The sequence below is a fragment of the Archocentrus centrarchus genome, chromosome 13 (assembly GCF_007364275.1).
Source record: "Archocentrus centrarchus isolate MPI-CPG fArcCen1 chromosome 13, fArcCen1, whole genome shotgun sequence".
NCBI classification, from domain to species: domain Eukaryota; kingdom Metazoa; phylum Chordata; class Actinopteri; order Cichliformes; family Cichlidae; genus Archocentrus; species Archocentrus centrarchus.
The window spans coordinates 2,222,498-2,243,465 of record NC_044358.1 but is presented as its reverse complement, the minus strand read 5'-3'; positions in this window follow the sequence as shown (position 1 = coordinate 2,243,465).

The following is a 20,968-nucleotide window of genomic DNA, read 5'->3' as shown; positions in this document are numbered from 1 at the left end:
AAAAACATTGTTTTGTTTTTTTTTCTCTATTAATCTTCAACCTGAAATTTTCAGACTGTAACATATTGTAATTCATGGTTAATTCAAGCACTTACTCATTTTTTGGTAAGTATGTGTGACGTCATCTAAAGTGAGAATCATCTCGCCTTTACAATGCATTTATAAATAAAACTGGAAGGTCAGCTGGACTTCAAGACTCAAAAACAAAAAGTCTCAGCTATTGTCACATCAGAAAAAGGAAACAAAACACAAAATGATACAGAACGTATATTTATTCCAAGATGCCAACATAGCCCATTTAAGGATTACAGAATGCTGAAGTCTGAGTTTGTAGGAGGCTCTGTAGGAGACAGAAAGAGAAAAACTGAGCAGGGTAGTTATATATTGAAGCCTCTTCATTTACAATAAAACATGAATAAGGTTATCAGAAAAATAATAGTGAATATTTCTGTTAAGCTCCGCTAAAGTAGGACACAGATGCAAGACACAAAGGTAAGGTTAAATGATGCTTTATTGGCAATTAACAGTCTTCATGGCAGGGTTTGCTCACAACTGCAATAATCGCAAGTCTCGAGCGAGGGTGGCGAGAGAGAGAAGGAAGCGAGAGCGAGAGAGAAAAAGAGAGAGAGAGAGAAGAGAGAGAGCGAGGAAAAGAGAGCAGAGAGAGGAGAGGGAGTAGAGAGGGAGAGAGAAGAGAGAGAGAGGAGAGAGCGAGAAGAGAGACGAGAGCGAGAGAGAGAAAGAGAGAGAGATAGAGAAACGAAGACCCTCTCTCGACGAAGTAGAGCGAGAGAGAGCGATTCGAGATCTCTCTACCTCTCTCTCTCTCTCTCCTCTCCATCTCTCTCTCTCTCTCTATCTCTCTCCTCTCCTCTCTCTCTCTCTCTCTCTCTCTCTCTCTCTCTCTCTCTCTCTCATCTCTTGCTCCCTTTCCTCGCTTTCCTGCCAGTAGATGTTCAGCCTCTCACTCTGGGTTTGCTGCCTGCATGAGGAGAAAACAAATGAGCTGTCAAACACAGTAATCCAAACAGGGTTTTTAGATGAGCTGAGCTAACATTTACCACTGGTGGTGCAACTAGCTGGTGGCGTCCTGGAAAAAGCTTCAGCCTCTTATAGCCAGGGCATCGGTGAGCAAAACAGCAAACAGGTGAGTAGTCAGGTCTGCACCTGACGGTCCGCGCTGGTTGTCTGATTAGTGACATGGAGACTTTTCCCAATCCTCTGAAAGACAAAGCAGAAAGCTCTAACTCACACAGGTAGAAGGAGAAGACATGAGAGCATCAAGCTGGAGAGAGAGAGAGAAAAAAGAGCAGGCTGGCCAGGAGGGTAGAGGGTCCTCACAATTTCACAGAGCTTCACAAACAAGTGTAAACACCATAAACTGATTGTCCATCATATTAAACTTTTAATGCAGGAAATATCACTGGGATGTTTAAGAGTTTGCAGTTTCTTTAGCTTGTTTCAACTTTCCTCTGGTTTGTTGTCAGTTAGTGAGCTTTAATCAAATATGTCTGCACAAAGTCAGGTTTATGCTCAACAGCTGGCAGTAGCTAGATAGTGAGAAAATCCCAAATTTCTTGGTAAAGAGCCAATGTATTTATAATAACATCAGTACTAGGCTGCAACCTTATTGATTACACTGTTATCCCAACTTCAGATTGGCTCAGCATTGTCTAACATGTTGGCTAGGGATGACTACATAACTACTACAGACTATGACTCATCATTGATGAGTCATAGTAATATCAAATATCAAATATCAAAGCAATATCAAAGCCATACCTACTGCTTAGCAATACTGCTTAAATGTAAACAACATGGTTGCATTATGTTTTATACATATTTTCCTTATGATTACAGTGATATTATACATAATGCATTGATATTAGCAGATTATGTAGTATGGGTGCATTATGTAGTAATATTTCCTGCATACAAATGAGTATAATATGATGTGAATACCTTTTAAGTATGCATTATATCTGGTTTATTGTTATAGATTATATAAATAGAAAGACATTATGTAGTAAATGGACTAGTTCTTATATAGCACTTTTCTACTCAGTATGAGCACTCAAAGTGCTTATACAACCTGTTTGCATTCACCCATGCACTCCCATTCATACAAGCACTTCCATTTTTACAAATCTAAGTGCTTTTTAATTAACTAACATTCACACGCATTCATACTCTGACAGAACGGTCGGAGAGCAACTTGGGGTTAAGTATCTTGCCGAAGGATACATTGGCATGTAGCCTGGAGTAGCCGGGATGCGAACCGCTGACCTTCCGATCAGTAGGTGACCTGCTCTACCTACTGAGCTACAGCCACCCTTGTAGTGTACACCCTTGTACAAGAGTGCAGGATGTACTTTCTTTAATTTGTTTAACATGGGAATTTTTTGTTTTTTCTAGCATTGAGTTACCAGAAAGTATTTGTAGATAATCACAGAATATCAATCTCTCACAGTATGCTTAGAATTGTTTTGATAATGATAATGAGTATTGTTAATATTAAAAACATATTTTTGCTGGAAGATGTATTATATCTTTACTAACCCAGGGGTGATTAAAAGAATTATAAAAGGTTTAGAGCAAGGCCTCCAAATTAGGGAAAAACAGTTTTGCAAAAGGTAGTAAGATCTCTGCTGAAATGGGGCTGTAATGTTATCTTGACTTCTACATTTATTTTTTATTTTCATTAATTGTGGGAGTGCAGTGGGCTAAACTTCTCATACACTCAAAGTGATCTTACATGAACACTCCAACCCTTGATTGCTGGGACATACTAGTAACTCTGAATTTGAACCAATTCAGTAGTGTGGTCCATGCGTACTGGCAGTAGATCCCTTCATAATATCATTCCAAGTGCAGTTGAAGCTATATGGCACTTCAACAGATTTAGGAAAAAACCTGTAAATACCTTTTTACCTGGAAAACTAGTCATATCGGTTAAGTTTAAAGTTGAATTTGTTTGTCCCACATGTTGTTTGTGCTCCTTATTGCAACCTCCATCCATCCATCCATTTTCTTCCACTTATCCAGAGCAGGTTGCAGGGGTAGCAGCCTAAACAGAGAAACCCAAACCTCTCACTCGCCCAAGCCACCTCCTCTCCAGCTTTTCCAGGGGAACAGTGATGCATTCCCTGCTTGTATCCACAATCTCATTTTTTTGGTCACTACCCAAAGCTTGTGATCATAGGTGAAGGTAGGAATGTAGATGGACCAGTATATCAACATTTTTGTTTGTCACACTCAGTTCTCTCTGCAACACAACAGACCAGTACAGTGTCTGCATCATTGCAGCTGTGGAATCAATCCGTTTGTCAATCTCCCACTCCCTTCTTCTTTTACTCGTGAACACGACAGATACTTACACTACTCCACTTTGGGGCAGTAACGTCCCTGACCAGGAGTGGGCAATCCACCCTTTTCTGGCTGAAGACCATGGCCTCAGATTCAGAAGGGCTAATACTCATTCCTGGCACTTCACACTCAGCTGTGAACTGCTCCAATGCAAGCTGGACGCCACCACCTGATGAATCCAACATGACCACATCATCTGTAAAAAACAGAGATGAGATTCTGAGGCCACCAAAGTGGAGACCCTTGACCACCTGGCTACACCTAAAAATTCTGTTCATGAAATTATAAACAGAATTGGTGACAAAGGGCAGCCCCTGGTGGAGTCCTACACCCACTGGAAATCAGTCTGACTTATTGCTGGCAATGCTGGCCAAGCTCTTGCTGCAGTTGTACAGGGACTGGATGGCTGGTAACAACAGGCCAGGCACCCCATACTCATGCAGCACTGTCCACAGGATACCCCAAGAGACGTGGTCAAAATCCTTCTCCAACTCCACAAAACACATATAGACTGGATAGGTAAACTCCCATGAACACTCCAATAACCTTGAGAGGATCCCCCTAGAGTTGAATTTCCACACAACATTATGGAGATGTGTCAACCAAGACAGCCCCACAACATCCAGAGTCTTAACCATTTAGCACTGGGCCATCACCGTCGATACACCTGTTACTTGCCTTTAACATCAACCTTATCACCCAAAAAGTACTTTACATTACAATTATGCGATCGTTTGTCCTGTCACAAAACTTTAAATTGTTTCGGAAAGCTGGGAAATTGTGCTTCACAACCAACGTAGGGTTCTTATGGTAATTGTTGCTGGAAGTCTGCAAAGTCCATGGGATATTTTAAATACGTTGTGTTGCCGATGACACATTCTGTGTTAAAGGCTTAAGGAACTCAGGACAAATCTCATCCACCCTAGGCTCCCTGCCACCAAGGAGTTGTTTTACCTCAGTGACCTCACCCCCAGTGATGGGCGAGTCATCCCCCTCATCCCCAAACTCTGCTTCCTCAGCAGAAGATCCATCAGGCCTTGAAGGTGTCAGCTGGTGGAATTATTACCAGAGAGCTGTCAAAGCTGCAAAAAGCCAATTTTTATCAAATCTTGTATTAAATAATAGCCATAAACCCCAGCTTCTTTTTAGTGTTTTTAACTCTCTTATTAATCTGTGTGATATTTGCATTTTATCCTCATCTGCTCGTTGTGAAGAATTTCTTATATTTTTTAAAGAGAAGATGTCTTTTACAAAGTCATCTTCCTCTACTGTCTTAGTTCATCCTGTTTGTCCTGTATGCCCTGTTGTATGCCCAGCTGTCTTTGAGAACTTTGAACAATTTTCTCTTTCCAGTTTAACTGATATAGTTTCTCATATGCAACCTTCCTACTGTCCATTAGACATCATTCCACCTCATCTCTTTAAGGAGGTTTTTAATACTCTTGGGCCATGCATTGTGAATTTAATCAATTACTCTTTGTGGCCAGGCTGTGTCCCAATTGCTTTTAAACATGCTGCTATACAGCACCTTCTTAAAAAGAGCAACTTGGACCCCGCCAAGCTGTCTAATTTCAGGCCTATTCTAAACTTCCTTTTTTGTCTAAGGTTTTAGAGAAGGCTGTGTATATTCAGTTACAGTTGTATCTTGATTTAAATGGTATCTCTGAGAAGTTTCAGTCTGGTTTTAAGCTACGGCATAGCACAGAAACAGCCCTTTTAAGAAACACACACACTCACTTACAAGTTGGGCGGGGAGAGGGGGGGTGGGCCATCTCACACGCCGATTTCTTACACCTCGCCCGGGGTGGGGGTCGGGTGGTTCCTTGGGGACCGGGCTGGCGGCGTCTTGGGGTCACTGTTGGCCCTGGGGTAGTTTCCACTCGCCCCATCTTCAGAGGGTGGGTAGCTATGAATGAATGTGTGTCTTTGTATTTGTCATAGTCTTCATGAGTATGGGTGGGTGAGTGGATATATATGTATGGTGTATCTATGTTTATATACGTATGAGTGAGTGTGTATGTGCATGTATATGTATTTGTGCATAAATGTGTACATGGGTGTGCTTGCGGGTGTGCGTGGGGTTGTATGTTTGGCTGGACCTGGGTCTGGGCCTGTGCCTTGCCTCCTGGCCGCTCCTTGCTGGTTGCCTCTTCCCCCCTGCCCCCGTGGGGTGTGGGTACCTCTGGGTTCCTGGGTGGGGCTGGATGTTCGGACGTGGGTGGTGACCTGCTCCCCTGGGGGCTGTGGCACGGGGCTGGGGTTCCCCAGGGTTCTTTATTGAGCCCCCTTCTCTTTTCCGTGTATGTGCTTCTCTTTTGAGAGAGTAATTCATGCTTTCATTACTTCTCGTCTTGACTACAGTACAGGTGCTGGTCTTAAAATTAGAATATCGTGAAAAAGTTGATCTATTTCAGTAATTCAATTCAAAAAGTGAAACTTGTATATTATATTCATTCATTACACACAAACTGATATACACTCCTGATCAAAATCTTAGGACCAGTTAAAAAATTGCAAGAATTTGCATTTTGCACTATTGGATCTTAAGAAGTTTCTAAGTAGAGCTTCACAATGCTAAAAGAAGAAATCGGCGCAAGAGACAAAAACTTTTGAGCAGGGAATTTCTTGAAAACTGCATTTACACTCAACCATGATTTTTTCAGCTGATCAAAAGTTTAAGACCATAGCTTTTAAAAGCCAAAAGCTGTGCAAAAATTTGGATTCCATGTCATTTTCTGTCAAGTCTTTACACTATCAAGACCTTCTGACGGCAAAAGCAAAAAAGCTCACTGACTGAATGTGGTAGGATTGTTGTACTGCATAAGTAAGGCTTCTCACAATGTGCCATTGTTGCTGAGGTTGGATGCAGTAAGACAGTCATTTTGCATTTTTTAAATGATCCTGAGGGTTATGAATCAAAAAAGTCAAGTGGTAGACCCAAAAACATTTCACCAGCGCTGAGCCGCAGCATCTGATTGGCTGTCCGTCAAGACATGGGACGATCCTCTACCCAAATAAAGGCAATAAATGGTGCTGACTGCAGCCCAATGACCATCAGATGGCATCAGTGAGGGAAGGGCTTCAGAAACAAAAAACATCTTCAAAGGCCACGTCTTCTTCAACACCACAAAATTGCCCATTTGGACTTTGCAAGGGTGCACCAAACATGGGACACTGAAAGGTGGAAGAAAGTTGTCTTCTCTGATCAGAAAAAATTTAACCTTGATGTCCTGATGGCTTCAATGGAACAATGGAGCTTCAGGTTGTGCAGGGGCATCAAACAGCAGCTGGCTATGTGGAGATGTTGCAGCGGGCAGCCCTCATGACTGAGGGCCCTCGTCTGTGTGGTAATGACTGGATTTTTCAACAGGACAGTGCTGCAGTTCACAATGCCCGCCTGACAAAGGACTTCTTCCAGGAGAGTAACATCACTCTTTTGGACCATCCTGCATGTTCCCCTGATCTAAATCCAATTGAGAACATTTGGGGATGGGTGGCAAGGGAAGTTTACAAAAATGGACGAGTTCCAGACAGTGGATGCCCTTCATGAAGCCATCTTCAACACTTGGAGCAACGTTCTCACTAGCCTCCTGGAAACACTGGCATCAAGCATGCCTAAACAATTGTTTGACGTGATCAACAAGAATGGTGGAGCTACTCATTACCGAGTCCTTTTTTTGACACTTTTATTTCTGTTTTGAGGGGGTTTTCTTTTTTTTTTGAGCTATGGTCTTAAACTTTTGATCAGCTGAAAAAAAATCATGTTTGAGTATAAATGCAGTTTTTAAAAAAATCCCTGCTCAAAAGTTTTTGTCTTTTGCCAGTTCTTCTTTTAGCATTGTGAAGCTCTACTTAGAACCTTCTTCAGATCCAATAGTGCAAAATGCAAATTCTTGTAATTTTTTTAACTGGTCTTAAGGTTTTGATCAGGAGTGTATTTCAAATGTTTGTTTCTTTAAATTTTGATGATTATAACTGACAACTAAAAAAAACCCCAAATTCAGTATCTCAGAAAGAAACTGGTGCAAGAGACAAATTTTTGCAGAGCTTTTGGCTTTTAAAGGCTATGGTCTCAAGCTTTTGTTCAGCTAAAACAATCATGTTTGAGTGTAAATGCAGTTTTCAAAAAATTCCCTGCTCAAAAGTTTTTGTCTCTTGCGCCGAATTTTGCACATGGACTAACACTTAGATAAATAGAATATAAGTAGAATATAAAGCAAACTATATAAAACTATATAACCTACATAAAAAGACTGTAAAGACTATATACAGATAGAATAAATATAGAAACAAAATACAGAATATATATTAGGGGTGGAACTCGATTAAAAAATTCATTAGGAGCTTTGTAATTCATTAATCGAAATTAATTGCATTTTAATCACATTTAAATATTTAACATGATAAATATTAATTTAAGTTTGGTTGATGAATGAATCAATATACATAAGCTTAAACTTCAAAATTTCCCACCAGTCTACTACACAGACCAACGAAGGGCGGAAGTGCTCCCGTGATAAGCAAACTCCTGAAATTAAAGTTAAGCATCATAACTGGATAGTTTTATTCTACATTAATGTCTCACTTAAAATAGTTGGAAATTAATCATTCGCTCAGCTTCCTTGATGCTAAAATGTGTCATGCTTGTTTTAACAGCTTGTTTTGAATTAAAGATTAAAATTAAACCACAAAAAGGAGAAAAAGTTCGTTCTCCGTTTAACCAGCTGCTTTTACACAACTGTGCTTCGCACTCACGGTTGCTAGGCGACATGAGCTATGCAGAGGTGAGGGCAGGTGACACTGATATGAAGGCTAGTCGCTCACTTCTGGCCTTTACATGGGCCGGGTCCTTCGAAGGATGCGGCCCCTGAATTTTTGACATCGTGCGTCGATATAATCTGTATGCCTGGAACTCGTGCACTGAGAAACGTTCCACGGAGCAAAGTACGATTAAAATGCGTTAAAATTTTAATTTGTGATTTTCCCCATAATTAATTAATCGAAATTAACGCGTTAATTTCGATTATATATACACACACACACACACACACACACACACACACACACACACACACACACACACACACACACACACACACACACACACACTGTAGCAGCTGTAGTGCAAGGTCATGGTGTACATGTACAATGTGTACATATTGTGCAAAATGGCATGCATATATAACCTATTGTGTGCAAATGTCCAGTATTATTTCAACAATTCAATAGCCTGATGGCTTGTGGGTAGAAACTGTCCTTGAATCTGCTGGTGCGGGTCTGGGTATTCCTGTACCATGTGCCTGATGGCAGTAACCTGAGGAGTGAATGGCTGGGCTGGCTGGGATCAGAAAGGATCCGCTGGGCCTTCTTCCTACAGCGCTGTCTGTAGATGTCCTGGATAGCTCGCATTTCAGACCTGGTAATGCATTGAGCTGATCTGACCACCCTCCATAGAACTTTGCAGTATAGAGCACTACAACTGCCGTACCAGGTGGTGATGCAGCCAGACAGAATACTCTCGATTGTACATCGGTAGAAGTTAATGAGTATTCTGGAGTCCACACCAAACCTCCTCAGCCGCCACAGAAAGAAGAGCCGCTGTCTAGTTGCTTTTGCAATCACATCCACATGATGTGACCAGCTTAGATCCTCACTAATGTTGATCCCCAGGAACCTGAGCAGCTGACTCTCTCCACCTCTTTCCCCTCGATGTGAAAAAGGGTGTGCTCTCCACCCTGTAGTTTCCTGTAGTCTGCAATGAGCTCCTTGGTCTTGCTGACGTTGGGCAGCAGGTTGTTGCCCCAAATCCACGATGTCAGGGTTCTCACCTCTGCTCTGTAAGCAGACTCGTCTGCCTCTGAAATGCAGCCAAAATGGTGGTGTCATCTGCAAACTTAACAATGGTGTTAGAGCTATATGTGGCCATATAGTCATGGGTGAACAGGGAGTACAGCATGGGGCTGAGCACACAACCTTGGGGGGCAACAGTGCTGAGCATCCGTGTAGATGATGTGACACTGCCAATCCACACCAGCTGTGTTCTGCCTGTCAGGAAATCCAGAATACAGTTACATAAGGAGACACTGATGCCCAGATCCTGAAGCTTCATGATAAGCCTGGATGGAATTATGGTGTTGAAAGTGGAGCTGTAGTCACGAAAAAGAATCTGCACATATGCGTTCTTTTGGTCCAGGTGGGAAAGGGCAGTGTGCAGAGCCAGTGCTATTGCACCGCCTGTGGATCTATTTGGCCTACAGGTGAACTGAAAGGGGTCCAGTGCAGCAGGAAGTGAAGATGTGATGTGAGCTTTGACTATACACTCAAAGCACTTCATTACAATGGAAGTGAGTGCTACTGGGTGCTGGTAGCTCACGTTTGGTTTCTTTGGGACAGGGATGATGGTGGTCCTTTTGAGGCACGAGGGGACTACAGACAAAAGCAGGGAGAGGTTAAAGATGTCTGTGAAGACAGCTGCCAGTTCATAAGGGCATGCTTTGAGAGCATGACCTGGGATGTTATTTGGTCTGGGAGCTTTCTGTGTGTTTACTTTTTAAAGTAGCCACACACATCAGCCTGAGGGATCTGAAGAGAACAGCTGTCCTCCTCTGTCAGAAACTCCGGCTTACTTTGCTCCTCAAAGCGGGCATAGAAGGTGTTCAGAAAAGCAGTCAACTCCCCCACGCTGTAGCTCATTGTAGTCTGTTATTGTCTTTAGCCCACTCAACATGTGCCTGGTGTTTGATCCTCTGTATCAGGACTCCACCGTTTCCCTGTAGTCCCTTAGCCATTTTTATTACTTTTCTGCGAGTGTAGGAGGCTTTCCTGTACTCATATGGATCTCCAGATTTATAGGCAGCTATCCTCGCTCTGAGTGCAGCATGCACCTCTCTGTTGACCCATGGCTTCTGGTTGGAGTAAGTCCTTACAGTAACCCGCGGTACAACATCATCAATGCATTTGTTGATGTATCTGGTGATGTATTCGGCATAGTCATGTACATTGTTGTTAGCAGCAGTATGAAAAATTTCCCAGTCCATGGTGCAGAAACAGTGATGAGAACAGGTGATAGGTTCAGATCATTTTAATAACTCAGAGAACAAACACACAACTCTTTTTGAACTTGCGCAAGGAGGAGAGATCCATTCCTTGAACTCAGCTCACAGCTGAGCGGAAGTTATCTGTCCCAAAGGACGGCTTCCTGCGCAGCGCTTTTATTCGGACTTTCACAATAAGATCACGTGGGTTACACCAAACGCAGTTTACAGCATGTAATAAACAACATTCTTGGCTTTTTCCTTACCGCATCACTGGCTACTCACGCTTCAGCCTCTGATAACAGCAAGACTGAGGAGTGGTCTGATTTGCCAAAGGCTGGTCGGGGGCGTGCTTTGTAGCCACATCTGAATGGGGTGTAAACATGGTCCAGGATGTTGTGGCCATGTGCTGGTCTACACACTCGTGGTATTTCTGCAAAACCCTCTTCAGGTTGGCTTTGTTGAAGTCAGGAGCCATGGTGAAAGCCGCCTCCAGGTATAGAGGTTCCTGCCAGTTGTACATACAATTCATCTAGTGCCCACATGGTCTCGGCTTTGGTGGGGGTATAAACAGTGGTACAGAACACCGCTGTGAACTCTCTAGGCAGATAAAAAGGTCTGCATTTGATCATAATGTATTCAAGATCAGAAGAGCACCCTGTCGACAGTTTGTACATCCACATACCATCACTTATTAGTCCTTATGCACACACCACTTCCCCTATTTTTGCCTGACACCTTTGTCTGGTCCTGGTGGCAAATGGAGAGGCCTACAGGAACAATAGCTGAGTCTGGGACTGAGGGATCCAGCCATGTCTCAGTAAAAATTAAGACATTACAGTCCTTACTGTCCCAGGGGAAAGTCATTCTGGCCCGTAGTTCATACTGTACAGCTTATTCTCCAAAGTTTGGAAATTAGCTAGTAGAATGCTGAGAAGTGGGAAACGGTTTTGTCTGTTTCTCAGCCTGACCAGGACTCTGGCTCTTTTCCCCCATTTTCCTTCTGCATTGTTTCCAGCCAGGTAGTCAAGGTAAGCCACCTCCATTAATTAAAAAAAATCCTTGGGTGTTGTCCCGGACTGTGAATATTGTTGGATGTCTAAAAGAGTCTGTCTATCATAGGGGATCAGTGCACTACATAATACCAAAAAAACTAGAAAATAGGGCTAGAAACATGAGAAAAATACAAAACTGAGGAGGTTGCTCAGCGATGGCAGCCATTCCCACCGGTGCCAGCTTAACATTTCCTCACCCAAGATGAATGTTGGGTTCACTACTTTGAGCCAGAGACCAAACAACAGTCCATGCAGTGGAAACACCCATCTTCTCCCCCACCAAAGAATGCCAAGGTGGTGTCATCGGCAGGGAAAATGATGGTCTCCATCTTCTGGGATGCAAAGGGCATTGTGTTCATTGACTACCTTCAAAAAGGCCATACTGTTAACTATGCCAACTTGCTAAGGCAGCTGCGAAAGGCAAAAAAAGTCAAAATGACCTGGAAAACTGATGCAGGTTCACCAGGACAATTCTCCTGCACACAAGTCCCGTGGTTGCAATGGCTGCTGTGCGTGACTTTGGCTTTGAGCTGGTTGATCACCCTCCATATTCATCTGATTTTGCACCATCTTACAGTTTCCTTTTCCCCAACATGAAAAAACACTTTTTTGAGGGTTAGGATGAGTGCTTCTATACCATGGGCATCCAAGCGCTTCAACACCAATGGTAAAAGTGTGTGGAGTCAAGACTATGTTGAAAAATAAAACACATTTGGTCAAGTTTGACCATTGCATTGTGGTCAGCCTATGAACTTTTCAGCCCCCCCCCCAGTATTTTACTCATTATTGTGTGAATGTAGATGTCAAGCAGGATTATGTTACGCTCCTTATTCTTATCTACCTAATCTGAGTTGAAGTGGAGTTTCACTCCACGGACTTCAGTCCTTTCCCACATCAGCAATAGCAGCAGCATACAGACAGACTGTGTAACTACTCTTGTCTGCTCAAAAGGGACTTCACACTTCGTACTGACGTCCACAGATATTTATTTCTTTTAAAGGTCGTGAAACACCCACGGAACACTTGAATATTTGCTTGGGTCACCTCCACAATTTCGCTTGCCCTGCCAGTACCCGTCACCTGCCTGTCCCACAAGACTCCTTCTTCAGCTTGATGGCTCCCTTCAACTCTGCTGACCACCATCTGGTTCTGGTCCATGACAGGTACCAACCACCTTGCTGATTTAGACCAGGGCATCACTGAGCTCCTGAACAGTCTGAGGTGCCACTTGGTTGCCTCAGATGTACCAAAACATAATGTTCCAGATGTGCTCTATGAGTCTGGGCATTGTCATGCACTGGGAGGAACTCAGGACCAACTGCACTAGCATAGGCTCTGACCAATCTGGTCATTCAGGCTCCACGGTGCTGGGCAGTGAAAACAGTGCCCACTAGCAGAGGTCGGTAGACACAACGCTAATACATCCACACACAGACACACTAAAGATGTTCACACAGTCACTAATGTAACATAAGATTTCTGTATTTCAGTCTGCATAAAAAAAGAGTAAGCTGCACAAAAACAGTTCATGTTAGTCTGGAACATTTGACCTATGCTGTCATTTAGCCAGTGCTATTGTCTATTTAATCCAGCACTGTTCTTAGCAACAGCTTTTCATCCAGCCTTTGTTTCCCCTTTCTCCGTTCTCCCCCTCCTCACAGGCTCCTCACTCTCCCTTTCTTGTTCTCAAATGTTTTCCTCCGCCTCTCTTCCTATGCATTATGTAGATAACCTGAGACACCATATATCCCCAGCAGGTCAAATGGAGGTCGCAATCACACACTGTGACAGTAGGAGCCAGTCTCAGTCCATCATGGAGGAGTGGAGGGCCACTAAACGTGAGTGTAAGATGTTTTTCTGTGTTTGTGTGCATGCATGCTTGCTTGCATGTGTGTGAGTATTTGCAACAGGGTTTAAGCAAAGGTATTGGTAGTTAGCCTGTTAGAAGTGGAGGTTAAAAAGAAAAGGAAGGGTTGGGAAACTTTAAATGCTGTTGGAAAGAAAAGGGTGAAATGAGGAGGTGAGCTGAAGGAGTGATGAGAACAGAGAAAGTAACATGGGATCGTGGTGAGGAAGGAGTGGAGAGAGTTAATACTTTTGTTTTTGTTTGTTTTAATAAAGTTATTTTTAAAAGTTCACAGTTTGATTCATCTGTGTGGGTTCTAAATGGAATTTAAATCAGACTGATATAATGAAAAAATCAATCAATTAAAAAAAGAAATTCTCTAAAAGTAACCATAGAACAATGAAGTCCTAAACACGCACACCAGAATCACTGCATTTGAGCAAACTCTGTGTTGATATAATATGTGCAACACATAGGTTTTGAGCTCAAGAGACAGTAACTGGAAGGCCTACAGTATATGTATGTATGTATGTATGTATGAATGAATGTATGTTTTTCATGGATGTGTTTTAGGGGCTAAATCTGGTCATCCATCCATCCATCCATCCATCCATCCATTCATTTTCTTCCACTTGTCCAGGGCCAGGTTGCAGGGGCAGAAACCTAAGCAGAGAAGCCCAGACTTCCCTCTCACCAGCCACCTCCACCAGCTCATCTGGAGGGACCCCAAGGCGTGCCCAGGCCAGTCAAGAGATATAATCTTTCCAGCGTGTCCTGGGTCTACCCCGGGGCCTCCTCCTGGTAGGACATGCCCGGAACACCTCACCCAAGAGGTGCCCAGGTGGCATCCTAGTCAGATGCCCGAGCCACCTCAACTGGGACCTTTGGATGTGGAGGAGCAGCGGCCCCACTCTAAGCCCCTCCCAAATGGCTGCACTCCTCACCCTATCTCTAAGAGAGAGGCCAGCCACCCTTCGGAGGAAGCTTATTTCTGCTGCTTGTATTCGTGATCTCATTCTTTCAGTCACTACCCAAAGCTCATGACCATAGGTGAGGGTAGGGACATACAATGGTTACGGAAAGTATTTTTGTTTCATTGCAGCCATTTTCTAAAATCAAAAAAGTTCATTTTATTTCTCATTAATGTACACTCAGCACCCCAACCGGATAGAAAAAAAAAAACAGAAATGTAGAAATTTTTTATACTTAAATTCCTCCACCTGGGGCAGAAACTCATCCCTGAGCCGGAGTGGGCACTCCACTCTTTTCTGACCTCGGACTTAGAGGTGTTGATTCTAATGCCACCTGCTTCACACTCAGCTGTGAACCATTCCACTGTGCGCTTAAGACCACCACCTGATGAAACCAACAGTACTGCAGTCTCTGCAAAGAGCAGAGACAAGATTCTGAGGCCACCAATGCAGAAGCCTTCTGCCACATGGCTACACCTAGAAACCGGTGACAAAGGGCAGCCTGGCGAAGTCCAACACCCATAGGAAACGAGTTCGACTTCTGGTCTGGTCAGTCCTTTATATTAAATTTGGTAAATGCATTACAAGAAGAGCTATATAAGTTCTCTATAGGCTACTCTTTTTAATGTTTATCGTCTCTTTTATTTATTCATTCATTTTGTTTATTGTCCACAAAATATGACTACCAGGTCTGACAGGCAGGAAGCAAAAAGTGAAAAGTAGAAGAGAAAGAGAAAGGAAAAAAAAGGAGGGAAGAAAACAGAACAAATAAGGGGACAGATCTAGGTATACATATATAAACATATACATATATAAATACACACACACAATCTTGCTGTGTTATGTTTTAATGTATATGTGTGTGTCTCTTTCATGAAACATACTCAGTAATGAGGGTGAGAAGCCACAACCATGCCCCAGGGATCCAGAGGCAAAGAGGGAAAGACCCACGGGACCCGGGGCATTAATAGACCACCTGGAGGTCAGGAGACCTGCAGTCACACATCTTGATGACATTGACACGCACACCCCAGAGGAGGAAGGAGGGAGACCCTAGACAGAGCTCCCATGGCCAAAGGGCAGGAGCCAGCCAACCCCCCCATCTATGCTACGCATGCCTACCTTGGAATGTGAGCAAGAGAGATATAACTGATGCCATACCGGCTCGGATGTCATCGGGTACCGAGCCCCAATAACTGGTATGGTGAATACCAGAGCAGCTGACCCGAAAAAGTGCTCTATTGGGGTGATATGGTACTATGAGGTCTTTAAGATAAGCTGGGCCCTGATTATTCAAGACCTTGTATGTGAGAAGAAGTTTAAATTCTATTCTATATTTAACAGGGAGCCAATGAAGAGAAGCCAATATGGGAAAAATATGCTCCTCTCTTTCTAGTCCCTGTCAGTACTCTAGCTGCAGCATTTTGAATCAGCTGAAGGCTTTTCAAGGAGGTATTAGGACAGCCTGATAATAATGAATTACGATAGTCAAGCCTAGAAGTAATAAATGCATGAATTAGCTTTTCAGCATCAGTCTGAGAAAGGACGTTTCTAATTTTAGAAATATTGAGGTTAGAGGTCATCCAGGCCTTCATGTCTTTAAGACATTCCTGCAGTTTAACTAATTGATGAGGCTCATCTGGCTTCATGGATAGATAACGCTGGGCATCACCTGCATAACAATGAAAATTTATGCAATGCTTTCTAATAATACTGCCTAAGGGAAGCATGTATAATGTAAATAAAATTGGTCCTAGCACAGAACCCTGTGGAACTCCATAATTAACCTTAGTGTGTGAAGAAGACTCCCCATTAACATGAACAAATTGTCAATTAGATAAATATGATTCAAACCACTGCAGCGCAGTACCTTTGATACCTATGGCATGCTCTAATCTCTGTAATAAAATGTTATGGTCAGCAGTATCAAAAGCTGGACTGAGATCTAACAGGACAAGTACAGAGATGAGTCCACTGTCAGAAGCTCTAAGAAGATCATTTGCAACCTTCACTAATGCTGTTTCTGTACTGTGATGAATTCTGAAACCTGACTGAAACTCTTCAAATAAACCGTTCCTCTGCAGATGATCAGTTAGCTGTTTTACAACTACTCTTTCAAGAATCTTTGAGAGAAAAGGAAGGTTGGAGATTGGCCTATAATTAGCTAAGACAGCTGGGACAAGTGATGGCTTTTTAAGTAGTGGTTTAATTACTGTCACCTTAAAAGGCTGTGGTACATAGCCACCTAATGAAGACAGACTGATCATATCTAAGATTGAAGCAATAAGTAATGGAAAGACTTCTTGGAGCAGTGTAGTATGAATGGGATCTAATAAACCTGTTGATGGCTTGGAGGAAGTAATTATTGAAGTCAAGTCCGAAAGATCAATTGCTTTCAGTACTGCTGGTATTTGTTTAGACTCTTTCTCTCCAACCGAATTTAACAATGCCAATTCTTTGTTAATAGCGTTTACAGTTATGTCCTGTCTCTATCTGTTATTTTCATGTTTATTTATATAGAATTTCATAAAATTCATTTGTTCATTTAGTTTACCTGATGTGTTGGATAACTCCAGTTCGTCTTAGGAACCTTTTATTTGCTATTGTCTTCTGTACCCCTACATTTGTTTTTCTGGAACAACTCCTTTATAAGGAGCAGTTTCACGCTTCACCCTCCCCCTTTTCCTTTTGCATTTGGTGGAAGCGGTGAGCGAAAGTTTAGAAAGTTTAGTAATCAGAACCCAACTGTAATAGACAATAATGTCTTTGTGTGTTTGGTTTGTAAAGGGGCTTAGAGTGATCGATCGCTAACCGGAATGTTGTTTTATTTGTCAGCAAATAAATGGAGATTCCCTCCAAAATACGTCGGTGGTCCGGCCCATCATTATTGAACACAACATAGAGAAAGAAGAATCTCCCGGTTACACTAACATGAAGATATGATTTTGAGATGGTTATGAGTAAAATTTTCTCTAACGGTTAAAATTTTATTTGAAATCATGAAGTCATTAATAGTTAAAGTTAAGGGAATACTCAGCTCAACAGAGCTCTGACTCTTTATGAGCCTGGCTACAGTGCTGAAAAGACACCTGGGGTTGTTCTTATTTTCTTCAATTAGTGATGAATAGTAAGATATCCTTGTTTTATGAAAGGCTTTTTATGGAGCAACAAACAATTTTTCCAGGCTAAAAAAAAATCTTCTAAGTTAGTGGGACACCATTTCCTCTCAAGCTTATGGGTTATCTGCTTTAAGCTGTGTGTTTGTGAGTCATATCACAGAGGTTGGCATTTCTAACATGGGGCTTTCCTTTTCAGAGGAGCCACAATATCCAAAGTCGTATGCACTGAGGATGTAAAACCAGTGACGAGATAATCTACCTCACTGGGAGCAGACTTTAGGTAGATATTTTGTACTGTGTTTGCAGATGGCAGTGAAGGACATAATGAAGGAATTATATTCTTAAACCTAGTTACAGCACTTTCCAAAAAACTCCTACTGTAATAAATACTGGTGTTTAATAAATTAAAGTAACTGTAAATTTTATTAATAAATGATCAGACAGAAGGTGGTTTTCAGGGAATACTGTTAAGTCTTCAGTTTCTATGCCATATGTCAAGACAAGATCCAGAGTATGATTAAAGTGGTAGATGGGCTCATTTACATTTTGAGAGAAGCCAATTGAATCTAATAACAGATTAAATGCAATGTTGAGGCTGTCATTTTCAGCATTTATCTGAACTGAGCATTAAATCCGATGAAAAGTCTGAGAAATCAGATAGAAACTCTCAGTAAGGACCAGGTGGTTTACAGATAATAACAAATAAAACTGCTTTTTGAATTTTCCAAGTAGGGTGTACAAGGCTAAGAGTCAGGTTTTCAAATGAATTAAAACTTTGTCTGGGTCTTTGATTAATTAATAAGCTGGAATGGAAGATTGCTGCTAATCCTTCACCTCGACCCGTGCTTTGAGCATTCTTGCAGTTAGTGTGACTCGAGGGTGCTGATTCATTTAAACTAACATATGCATCCTGCTCTAACCAGGTTTTTGTAAGTCAAAATAAATCAATTTGTTGATCAATAATCAAATCATTTACTAGCAGTGATTTAGAAGAGAAAGACCTAATGTTTAATAATGCACATTCAACATTTTCACTCTTTGTGCAGTTGAGGATGTTATATTGTTTTTTTCTTTTTTGAATTTTTATGCTTAAATAGATTTTCACTGATTCGTTTTTTTTTTTTTTGTTTTTTTTGTTTTTTTTTTTTGGTGGTCTGGGAGCAGGCACGTCTCTGTGGGGATGGGGTTTTGGGGGGATGGCAGTAGGAGAGAAGCTGCATAGAGGCATGTAAAATTGCAAATGTACTTCCTGGTCTCAAGGCTGGGTAGTCACAATTGCACAAGTCACCATCAAGTGCGGGATTTTCCAAGACGATGCTTTGTCACCACTTCTGTTCTGCATAGGCCTGAATCCCATCAGCCAGATCATCAACAAAGACTGACTACAGCTACCCAATATGAAATGGAACAAAAATCAGCCACCTCCTCTATATGGATGACATAAAGCTGTATGCCAGGAGTGAATAAGACATCAATTCACTGATCCACACCACTAGGATCTACAGCAGTCAACATCAGCTGGTGGCCAGCGGGCCACATCATGCCCCCCAGAGCTTTCCATCCAGCTCCACAAATATTACTAAAATTAAGACTAGCCTAGTGAGGAGGAAAAAATATGAAGAGTTCAGATGCAAAAACCGCAAAATGTCACCTCTGTCAAAAATGAGATAATGTTATTTAAGGAATCACTTCCACACATACTATACGCCAATCAATTATGTCACATCATAACCTGTTAAATACCCTTCCCTGACTAGTCTTATCTATCAAAAGCCTCCAAATGCCACTTCCCATTGTCTGCAAAAGCCTCCATGTCCCTAGAACCAATCAGAATACAAGATTGGACCATGTATTGTATTAATAGTATTTTCTGCACTGCTCTTCACTTAGGCGTCGACTTTTGTTGGTGGTGATCTAGTGTTATTTTGAGTAGAAAAAATGTTAGGCTATAAAACTTGGCTAACTAAAGGAAGTAAAACTTGTAGCAAGATTTCCGTCAGTGACCCTGCGGAAGGATTATTACTGGCTGCCGAGCCTACTCCCTGCATGGGGCTCCCATCTCCTTTGCTGTGAGGATCTCTCACATGGTCTGCTCGAGGAGAACCAGACAGGTAGGTGTGTACCCCCATGCGGGTGGGGGCTGATCACAGCCCTCCATATGCATCCCACAAACGCCGCAGCCTAGTAACTACTATTCTGTTATTGTTGAAATAAATGTGCTGCCATTTTGTGCCATTTTGGTTGCACTGCGTGAATCTATGTAGAAATCTTTTTATCATAGTCTAATATATGCCCATTTGGCCTGAAAATTTACTGTAGGATCCAGACAAAAAAAATAAATGCTCTTTTAAAAGAAAAGCGTCCAGGCAGATTTAGAGGGTGTTGCATCTGAACTCTTCATATGTTCCTATATTCATGTAAAAAGAAAATCAACAACAAGGATGCCTTCTGAAAAGTAGATTGTGCATAAATAAACTCATTGCTCTCATTTAACATTTTATTGTGTCCCGTGTTCATATCGATAATGAGAAAAACTGCACACAATTGTGGTGTTTCCATAACAAGCGTCAACATAAGAGAGAAGAACATGTAAGACTGTAAGTGGTAAGACTTGCTTATCATATCATTAAAAATAGTATAAATTTGAAAGGAAAATTGATATATCAAATGATTATATATTACTTAGGATACGATATTCAATTTTTTTTTACTTTACGAGAGCATCTGACCCTCACAGTGTCTGCTGAGAAAAAATCTGGCCCCTTGTACACATGTAGTTGATGACTCTGATCTACAGCAGTGAATCTTGTCATTCGAACTGGAGAAGTGTTGTTGGATTGTAGGAAAAAGAGGGAAGGTAGTCAGAACTGAGGGGACTGCACTGCTAGAAGGCAGCATTGCAGACATTGACAACAACTACAAGCACCTTGGAATCCCATAGACAAAGGGGAACCATGAAGAGGACACTAGGAAAGCTGCAACCACCAAATACCTGCAGAGAGAAAGGCAAGTCCTGAAGAGTCAGCTGAATGGGAAGATCCGGGCAATAAACACCTACGCCCTGCCAGTCATCAGATACCCTGCTGGGATAATAAGCTGGCCAAAGGAGGAGAGAGAAGCCACTGACATCAAGAGAAGAAAGCTCCTTATCATGCATGGAGGGTATCACCCCAAATCCAGCACCCTGAGACTGTACACTAAGCAGAAGGAAGGAGGCCGAGGATTAGTGTGTCAAAACCACTATCCTGGGTGAAACAACAAAGATTCATAAGTACATCAGGAAGATGGCCACAAAGGATGATCAAGAAAAGGAACATTATGGAAGGACAGACCCCTGCATGGCATGTAACACCGGCAGATAGAAGAATTGGCTGATATAGAAAAATCCAACCAATGGCTGGACAAAGCTGGAGTGAAAGAGCACAGAAGTACTAATCATGACAACTCAGGAATCAGAATCAGAATCAGAATACTTTATTGATCCCAGAGGGAAATTACTGTTGTTACAGCTGCAACCGTTTCATTTAAACGAGTAAACCTAAAACACAACATACACTAAAGGCATAAAAATATAAAG